General features: G+C 38.4%; 1 long non-coding RNA gene across 1 annotated transcript; it reads left to right on the top strand.

The window, feature by feature from the left end:
- Positions 1-1184: 1184 nt before the first annotated feature.
- LOC125490991 lies at positions 1185-1497 on the top strand. Its single transcript, XR_007268041.1, has 2 exons — positions 1185-1258; positions 1424-1497. It is a non-coding gene; the product is annotated as an uncharacterized LOC125490991 (long non-coding RNA).
- The last annotated feature ends 8635 nt before the right edge of the window (positions 1498-10132 follow it).

Below are 10132 nucleotides of genomic sequence, written 5' to 3' on the forward strand. Positions count from 1 at the left end.
TAACCTATACCATAGCATTATTAGGCTATTCAAGATTTGGCCATACCATTATTAGGATAAACAAAATTATGCGAAATAACTTTTTACTAAAAGAGATTTATGCCATACGATTTTCGGCGAAACGAGACTTTGACCAAACGTTACTATGCAATATGAGATTAGGCAAATAAATCTTAGGCCAATAAAGGTAGAACCGTTTAAAACAGTGACACTGGCATCTTATTTTGTATCCCTCAGATTTCAAATATCCACACGTTGTAATATCGGCACTTAGTACCTACCTAAGTCATATTAACACAGGATTTTCTAGTACTACTATATAATGATGTAGCTCCACTAACCTAGACTTGAAAAGGATTGCGCAGCCTTTCACCATTTCTCGCCATTTATTAAAATATGCATTAGTCTAAATGCCTACTTAGCACAGTTTCTAAGCTTGGGCCATTTCTCACCACGCTGCCGCTCCCAATGGTGTTAGCGAGTTTACTCATGAAGGTCTGGACGTGTAGGTTACAATGCTTAAGTGACAGTGAGCTGGTCTCATCTGTCGATGAACCGATAATTGATAACCGTGTTCTGGAGTGGAGACCACGATAAGGCAAAGGTAGTGTAGGACGCCCTCGGCCTAGCTGGGGTGACGACTTGCGAAAGGTAATGATTGGATGCGGAAAGCTACATATCGGCAATGGCAATGAAGTAGACGATCTTGTGTGAATTTCTATACAAAGAATACTGAATGTGAAGCTACCGTTGCATACGATACAGAAAGGTGGACGCTTAGGGGCTTACCTCATGTTACCACGTTGAATCACGTTACTTGCAGCATCAGGACAGTATCTAGGACCAAGCAAACTCCGTACCAAACCCAGCATAACGGAAACCACCAAAATCCACCCAGACAAGTCTTACAAAAGGCGTCTCCATCACCCGAGTTCCCTGAAACGAGGTTAGCAAAGAACAATAGCGAAATTAACAACATTTTTGCAACAAAAAGGCTAAACAGGGAAACAAGACGGGGCGTCGTGTCCCCGATATTTAACACTAGAGTGGGCGCGTGGGCTACAGGTGTAGACCAGGGTATAATTTTGTTGTAAATATCTGGAACGCACGGCACTAGCGCTCTGTCCCCCCGTGTATTCCTTCTTCACGAACCCCCGCGTGACCCAGCAGCGTGCCCACTGTCCCGGCACACGGGGACCTGAGGAACACCGTTGCTAAAGTTGCTGGGCTACGTATGTAGCCCGCGCGACCGTTCTAGGTAAGTCTTTTTTTCTGGTTTTCTGTTTTATTTCTTGGATTTTATAGTTTTTTATGCACATTTACGTTTATATGAAATGTAGTATCATATTACTTCTACGTTTTTTTTACTTTGTTAGTTCTATTTTGGGCTAATAACACTAAAAAATAATTGGAATCATTTTAGGTAATAATGGCGGTGAACGAAGGTCAAATTCGGAGATGGCTTATGGAAGACGAGGAAAATAGTGATAACTTGACGGAAAGCGATGAAGAAGGTCCTATGGTACCGTTAATTCTTTCCGATAATTCTCATTTATCGGAGAGTGAACATTATGTAGAAGATTTGGACGAAGATGATGTGATGTGAAATCACCATCATAATCATGAGTTTTGATCAGCTACAAGTACCGGAATGGAATGAAATGGAGTAAATTTCCACCATCTGCTACTATATTGTATCCTATATTGTAAGAAACTATGATCAGTTTATAAGTTTTGTGTCCTAAACTAAAAAATATATCTGATTTGTGCGATGGTCTCAAATAATATCGATATTTATAAGTATGTTTTTGTTTGTTAAAAACTTTGTTAAAATTAGGAAATATTCAAACGTTTTTTATTTTAAATTTTAAAAATAGATATGATAGTTGAAATTTTCCAAAGTGTTTTACTTTTCTATTAAATATATGTGCTTATGAGGCATTACAAATGGGCTACATATGTAGCCCGCGCGACCATCCCAGGAGTTAAATGAGCGCGCCTACTCTAGTGTTAATTAAAGCTGACGCCCTCGGCGCGGCTTCTTCGTTAAAACTGCCGTGTAGGGTGACCATGTGTTTGGATGAATTGTATACCTACCTATTAAATAAAAGATAAGAAATTCTTTATTAGTACACAAAAAACATGGAAAAAATTACAAAAAACTTTGTTTAACACATATTGCGGTCTTATCGCTTAAAGTGACAGACAACCTTTGGGTGGAAGGATATTTCGATGCAAAGGTTTAAGTGTGCCAGGAATAAAGAAGATACCTATTATTTTTTTGTCTAGGCTGGGATCTTCATTAATCACGGTAGATCATGAGTAAAGTCCACGAACAGTTAAAAACTTCTTGGTCCAGCTCGCTCTCGGGACAATAGCGAGTGGCTTCAACCGCCAATTGAAAAAAAAAACATAACTAAAGTGTTTACCCTGAATTTTATAGAACCTACGTCCAATACCCTGTACCTACCTAGAATGTAAAAGCACTAGAAGCCAATGTCGTTTTCGCCATAAACGGCCGTTTTTAGCGTTTTTACCAAATGAACCCCCGCCCAGTTGCAAGCGCCTTACAGCTTCCTTAGTCCAAATTGCTACTGCCTCGTTCAATAAAATGACCAAAATTTTACTAGACAATTACCGTTTTTTTGTATGGCACTCTTTCTCCTTACAAAGTTAAGTTGCTTATTTAACCTATAAAACCAGCTTCCTTAGTCCAAATTGCTACTGCCTCGTTCAATAAAATGACCAAAATTTTACTAGATAATTACCGTTTTTTTTGTATGGCACTCTTTCTCCTTACAAAGTTAAGTTGCTTATTTAACCTATAAAACTAGTGTCCCACAAAACACACAACTTTCGGTCACCCTGGCGTCGGCAAATCTTGTTGACTGCACAGACAAACGTGCTCTTTATGTGACGAAATTGTGTTCTGCTCTTTTCAACAACTTCACGTGTGTGGATACGATACGAGAACAAATCTACGTTCTGCTGAATTCATTTAACACGATAAAGACTATTCAAAATAACTATGTTCATAACTTTACTAAGTACCTATAATAATATGTCTTAACATTCTTTATGTAGGCAGTTTTTTAATGTAGTTGAAAAGAAGTGTTTTTTTAAACAACAAAAAAACTTTGTCGCTCTACTTTGAATGGTGGAAAAACACACGTCCAGTTTGGAAAACCTTTGATGAGTGTTTTTTTTTCTATATGTCAATAAATAGACATTAAAATTCACACGACTACAAATTTAATCACACTCGCATTCCCAATTTTATTACAACAATGAAATATTCGAGTGTTCCTCAAAGAACATACACTTGGACGAGTTCCCACTGTGACGGAGACATTGTGCCGCCGTGAATACCAACACAGACAGACGAACGAAACTTCCCGTAAGCTAATAAAGATTCCTTAAAACTGTTTTCGTCGCTTTAATTACTGCTCGGAACTTTTCCGGGCGGTTCCACGTAATGGCGACGAGGTTAGGACATGTGATATAAGATGCTGGAGGAAAATAAAGTAATAGATATAATAGGAAAATATACGGTGTAAACTCCGTTTACTATGACTTACGAACCACTCGTAATTTATGTTAACTCTTATAGGTGGTCTTTGGAATTTTTCAAGGACCCTGCTGACTTTTGCGACACCCTGTATGATAATAAGCCTATGAAAGAGGATATAGTGATCTGTCTGAATGTTTGAAATCTAAAATTACATATTTTCTATATTTTTATAAGCGCCATGTTGATGAAAGTTTACATACCTACCTAAAAATTTATCCAATTAGAAAGTATATCGTATACATATTCTGTGTTGTATCATCGAAAATATTCCCGTACCCAACCCCGCAGTCCCGACGTGGAACACACAGTCTCAGGACGAGGAATGTGTCAACAGAGTTAGGTGAAAATCCAGTTGGAAACTTTCCCTACTGTTTGTGTTTCGTCAAAAGGACTGCTATGCCGTCGCGATAAGGGACTTAGGCGATACGCTGTAGCTCCGAAAGCGTCTAGAATACTTCTTCTCACTGTTTTAAGTGAAGCATTTAGGCCGATGGTTACTATTACAAGTAAGAATGCTTTCTAAATTGTGCATTGATAAAGTACTTAGGTAACTAGGTATTTATATATAAGCATTATATTATGGTGTAATAATATTTGGAGTTACTAACAACACAGATTAAAAACATCAATTCGTTCGGTAAGCAGGTGTATTTCATATTTAATTGATTGTGTTGATAAATGACTTCGTCTATTTTCCAAACTTCTTAAGGTGGGTCACCTTTCATAACAAAAGAGAAAATTTAAAACATTGTTAGTTTTCATCTCTTTTCATCCGAAAATTAACTAGAAACGAAATTAAAAGAAGCGAGCGAGTTCTTTCGTAGAACAAACTTTCTAATGAACAAACTTTTAAATTACTTGTACTTAACAGAGGTCGCTACGAATGAGTTTTGACATAGCTTTTCTTTAAATTTTTACACAAAAATATAATATAAGTAATATTATATTTTTAAGATTTGCAATATCTACAGTGTGTATGAAATAAACTCATGGAAAGGAACCCATATCATGCTTAATCTTAGCATGGAAAACCATCAGCGATCAGTCATTTAATAACACATTTACGTAGGGGTAAAAAATATGAAAAACACTGTCATTTTTAAACATAATATATTATCATTTCTTTAGTACCTATGTATATATAGTCTCTAAAACCTAGAATAAGAAGGCTCATGTACAAATCACCAGCAATCATTCAAAACACATAGGCACTTGTACTTTACACTTTATTGTTTCCAAAGAAAAAAAAAACAATCTCACAAGAAACTCACGAGAGCTATGCAACAAAACGTCTACGCGTCATCACTGTTAAAGTTAAGTTATTTATGCGAAAACTTGCTTCATTTTTCTCCCGCGAAATATTTCACAGAATAAAGCGGCGGTTGTAGCATCCAGAACATAAATAACATCACATTAAAGATGTATGAAGAAGACGGGTCCACTTCTAGAATTATTTACAAGAAGAAAGACCGCTAGGAAACTTCGGGACCCTGTTTTGTTTGAGGACTGAAATGTAAGTTTTAAAACAGGAAAGGTGTTTTTTTCGTAGGCTCTTTGAAGAGTGGGATATCTTGGGGTAAACTGGAAAGGGTAAGCCATTTTTTTAATAAATAAAATAGCTTAGATGACACTTCAAAATACCATGACCCTATTTTTTTTAACAGTTTAGTAGATCCAGTCTTTTCGCGTACAATACTGTTACCTCATCATCACAACATTCACAACCCAACACGTCCCACTGCTGGGCCACGGTTCTCTTTGCATTAAAGGAAGGGTTTAAGGCATAGTCCACCACGCTGGCCTAGTGGGATTTGGTGGACGGTAGTTGGGCGGTTGTCAGTTATTAAATTTAAGATAAACATGTAAAAAAATACCTACCGATGGCTAATCTCATTTGAAACTGCTTATGCTTAAGCTAAGATAAAAAATGAGAAAACACAGTTTTCACAACTTTTAAGAAGGATTTTACACCTATTTTGTGAGTCCTTAAATAACAGAAAAACATAAAAAAGTCCAGAACTCCAGAGCATTAGTTTAAACTAAAATATAAACAGCGGAAACAAGATTACGAGAAGACGTAGCAATTAGTGCACGACAGCCAGCGAAAGAAAGCACAGACGGACGGCAAGACGGGTGCTTTACTACTGCACTCTCCTTTGTCCTGTGTACCAATGTAGTCTGGGAGGGTATAAACCCTCGGGGATACAAAAGGGTGTTATAGATTGACATTTCGAAGTGTGTATCTCAAGCAACGTTTGTATAAAAACAAGTAAGTATCTAGTTATACCAGTTTGAATACTAACTTATTTATCGTTTTACCAAAAATGACACAAATATCTGCCCCAGTCCGAGATAGAATCAAGGACCTCGAGCACAGCAGTGATACACTCACCTCTAAACCAATCTGTAAATTTTAGTATGTATTTTATTTCGAAAAATTACGACGCGAAAACCGCGCCTAGTCCGTATTGAGGACTTAGGTCTCGCATTTCATAGAATATAAAACATACATACTCATAACGCTTTAAGAACTTGGCACGCAAAATAATACTTTCTTTCATTAAATCGTTGTAGCGTGCGTGCGTAATGGCAAGATGAATAACATTAAAACTTGTGAAGTCCCAGCGACACAGCTCCGGGCCCATATTTCCAGTTTCCCTACAAGATAATGAATGTTTGCTTGAAAGTCTGACTATAGGCGTGAGTTATGGCCTGAGAGCTGTATTCCACTAAATGTTTTCACTAGGTACTACAGACATACGAGTAGATAGATAGATAGATAGAATACGCTTTATTTGCACACCAACAAAGAATCATATGTATAACAAATTATAACTTAATTAGGGTACAAAAGGCTATCTTATCACTAAAAGTGATCTCTGCCAGACAACCTTTGGATGGAGGGAATAAGACCTGAGATTGGGTGTAGTGTACATGTTAAAAGGAAATGTAGATTCATTATTATAACACACACAAACTATTGAGTATTGTATTGTGTGCTTCAAAATTCCTCCACTGCTGGAAAAAGTGTACTCCCAAAGCTGATTCCACATTTGTATAATCTCAGTGTATTTTTTTCCCGTTACATCGCCAATCCGTATCCCATTGACCTACGTCGATAACGAACCCGTGAAGCGGCAGCAGGATCCATACAAGCAACGTCAGATTCTATTCAATTCTATTCTGAGAGGGGACGAAGTTCCTTACGTGGCTCTCTCGAGTGGAACCTTTGTACATATCCCCTTGATTTCAGCTCAGCCAGCCTAGGTCCCGAGAAAACTGGAGTAGCAAGCCTGGGTGTTGCAATAGCTGAGGCTACGTCAGATTTGACAGATCAGCCATGCTACTTATAGAGCTTCCACTATGTTATTGTATTTTAGACGTTTCCTTATGTCTGGTAAGTAAAGTTGGTTTTCCTTTGCAGTCGTCAAATATGTATGGGATTTCGAATGTCAAAAAACCAATAATATAATGGACAGAGTATAAGCATTGTATGCTAATGTGCGGTGGTGGTAAGGTAGCTGTGCGTTGGCTGTACCGCAACTACTAGAATCGTGCCCAGTGCGAGTGCAAACTTTGAGAGATGTCCCTGCAGCGACGGCTGTGTGCTCGCTGTAGTATGTACATAGATGATACATAAGTATGTACTATATACCAACTCTGTGCGTAAATACTTACCCCCTTATTCATAAAAAAAGTTACTGAACGGATTAACTATTGAACTGTTCTGTCCCTCTCTGACAGACAACAATTTGTTCTTTGACAGAGAGTGACAAAACAGTTCAATAGCTAATCCGTCCAGTAACTTTTTTATGAATAAGGGGGTTATCTACTTGATGGCTTCAAAAAACATTATTAATGGGCAAAAATGCTTCACTTATGGAATAGTTGCATATCCGACATTGACGGCTGAATGGTGTAGTGGTTAGTGACCCTGACTGCTAAGCCGAAGGTCCCGGGTTCGATTCCCGGCCGGAGCAGATATTTGTTCACAGACAGATATTTGTACTCGGGTCTTGGGTGTTGATATTTCGTCGCAGTCGTAGAACAGTGACGGATCTGATTTTTTTCGATTTTCGGATTATTGCAGATTCTTCTTTAAAATTTCATTATTTACCTATACAACAAAAGTTTTTTTTTAAATCTTTTATAATAAGCGAAATACAGAGTCGAACACTGACGGTTTTGATTTTTTCGCGTAGAACATGGGCGCTTGTGCCGTCCCGTCCATGTTCCGCGGTGACCCTCGCCCCCCGCGACCCGCTGCCGCGCGACGGTTTGTTTGTTCTGTCAGTGTTCTCTGTAGGAGCACATGGAACACGTAATGAGTACTTAAAATGTTTTTTGCTTTAATTATTATTTAAAAAGTTCTATTTTCCAAGTAAATATTTTTTTAATACTTCTCCCATAGAACAAAGACGGTCTCTTAAATCCGTCGTTATTCTTGGAACTTTGTTTAAAAAAAATAAAAGCCCTAGTTTTCGCTAAAATCATTGAGAAGTTAGTTATAATTAGGTACGGTGTATTAAAAAAACATTATTGTTTGTTTGTTAAATTTAGTGACGGTATTTCAAATGCGACTATGTTCTTTGTCCTAACTATTGGTGTTTTGTATATACCGTGATTGTTCTATGGATAAGTGGTAGACGTGTGTAGATAACCGTCGTTATTCTTTGGAATTATTTTAGGATACGTCGTTGTTCTTTCATTATATTACGTATTTTCAATGGAAAATAAATAAATTTATGATTTTTCAGTGTATTTTTGCTATTTTATTATGTTTTTAAAACTATGTGCTAAAAAACAATGTAAAATTATGTACTTAAGTACTTTTTTTGTTCATCAACTCTACTGCCAGAGGCAGGTGACGATGGGAGCACGGTACCATGCGGGTAGGTTTGGAATTATGTTTTTCCAGCCATTTGCATGAGTTACCAAACATACAAATCAAGTCAGCCGTAGAATCCACATCAAACATTGAATTTCTGTATTAACAGCTACCGTTACATCAACTGCAAAGGGAAAGTCTTAGCATCAACCGAATGCTGGTTGTCAAACAGCTGAGGATAATGACCATCGCGAAGCAGTTTGAGAGGATCCTTACATGGCTACGGATAAGATGACAGCAATTTCCTTCATTGACCACAATCAGTAAATTCTCTAGTTCTAGGAGTGAATGGCATCGCGGGGGAGTCAACGTGATCGGACAGCAGTGAATTTACTGTTTGCGGCAGTAAATAATTAAGGAAATTGGTATCATCTTATCCGTAGCTATGTAAGGATCATCTTGAACTGCTTGGGGATGATAATTTTCCTCAGCTGTTTCACAATCACCAGCATTCGATTGATACTGGGGCTTTTCCTCTTAAAAATAGGTGAGCCCACTTTATTCACGTATTAATTTCAGTAAAAATTCCCCGTTAATTCTGTATTTCTCACATTATACTTACTTCTCCATAAAAAGGGTGAGAAATCCGACCTCGGAAACTATAGACCCGTTAGCTTGACAACACACATGTATAAATAATTCACAATCGCATTCGTTTTCTGCTGAACTAACATCAACCACCAGAACAAGCCGGTTTCCGACCTAGTTATTCTACCGTGAACCCTCTATACACGCTCAATCAGATTATTGAAAAGTTCACACACCACTTTACCATATATTTATTGACTATACAAAAGGTTTCGACAGTATCTACCATCAAGCAATACTTTCCGCTCTTAACACCACAAAATTCATCCAACCTACATCGAACTCGTTGGTACTATCTACATAAACAGCTCAGCCAACGTGAAATTGGAAAAACCTGGTACTGGTCCAACGTTTTCGATTGAAAAGGGTGTCATACAAGGCGGCCCTCGCTGTACACGCTTTACAATTTTCCTCAAAGAGGTCTTCAAGAAGTTGACACAGTCCTGGGAGGACAAGGACATCAATTTCGGAAGTAAAAAATGGTCAAACCTCGGTTTTGCGGACGATATTGCCCTATTCTCCCACTCAACGCCCGAGCTCCAACAAATGTTGCGAGAGCTATCCACAGCAAGCTTTGAAGTTGGATTAAAGGTGAACCGTTCGAAGACAACAGATATGACCAACAGCACGAAACGTAGGGTTGAGGTAGATAGGAAATAGAGGCAGGAAATACAATATGTCAATGAGTAATTTATTTGGGTGCTGCTGACTGGATTGATTTGGGCGAGATAGCGTCCTTCATCGTGGGTGCTAAGACCGCCAAACTGAAGTGAGACTGGGCGGCGCACGTCTGTCGTATGCAGCCGGATAGGTAGGGTAAAAATGCTACCAAATGGGTAGCCGATAACGGCCGCCGGCACAAGGGCAGACCCAGAAGAAGATAACGGGATGACCTAGACGTGTTTAGTAGGAACTGGAATGAGGAGGCCATGAACAGGGATAGCTGGAAGACCCAGGAAGAGACCTTTGCCCAGCAAAGGGTCACAAATGTCACAATTGAGTTGGGAAACTCCGTCACATATTCTCCTCGGCCATCCCTGATCAGAGAAGAAGACTTTTATCATTAGAGCCTGAAGACAAAAGTC

The sequence above is a fragment of the Plutella xylostella genome, chromosome 4 (genome assembly GCF_932276165.1).
Source record: "Plutella xylostella chromosome 4, ilPluXylo3.1, whole genome shotgun sequence".
Classification (NCBI taxonomy): domain Eukaryota; kingdom Metazoa; phylum Arthropoda; class Insecta; order Lepidoptera; family Plutellidae; genus Plutella; species Plutella xylostella.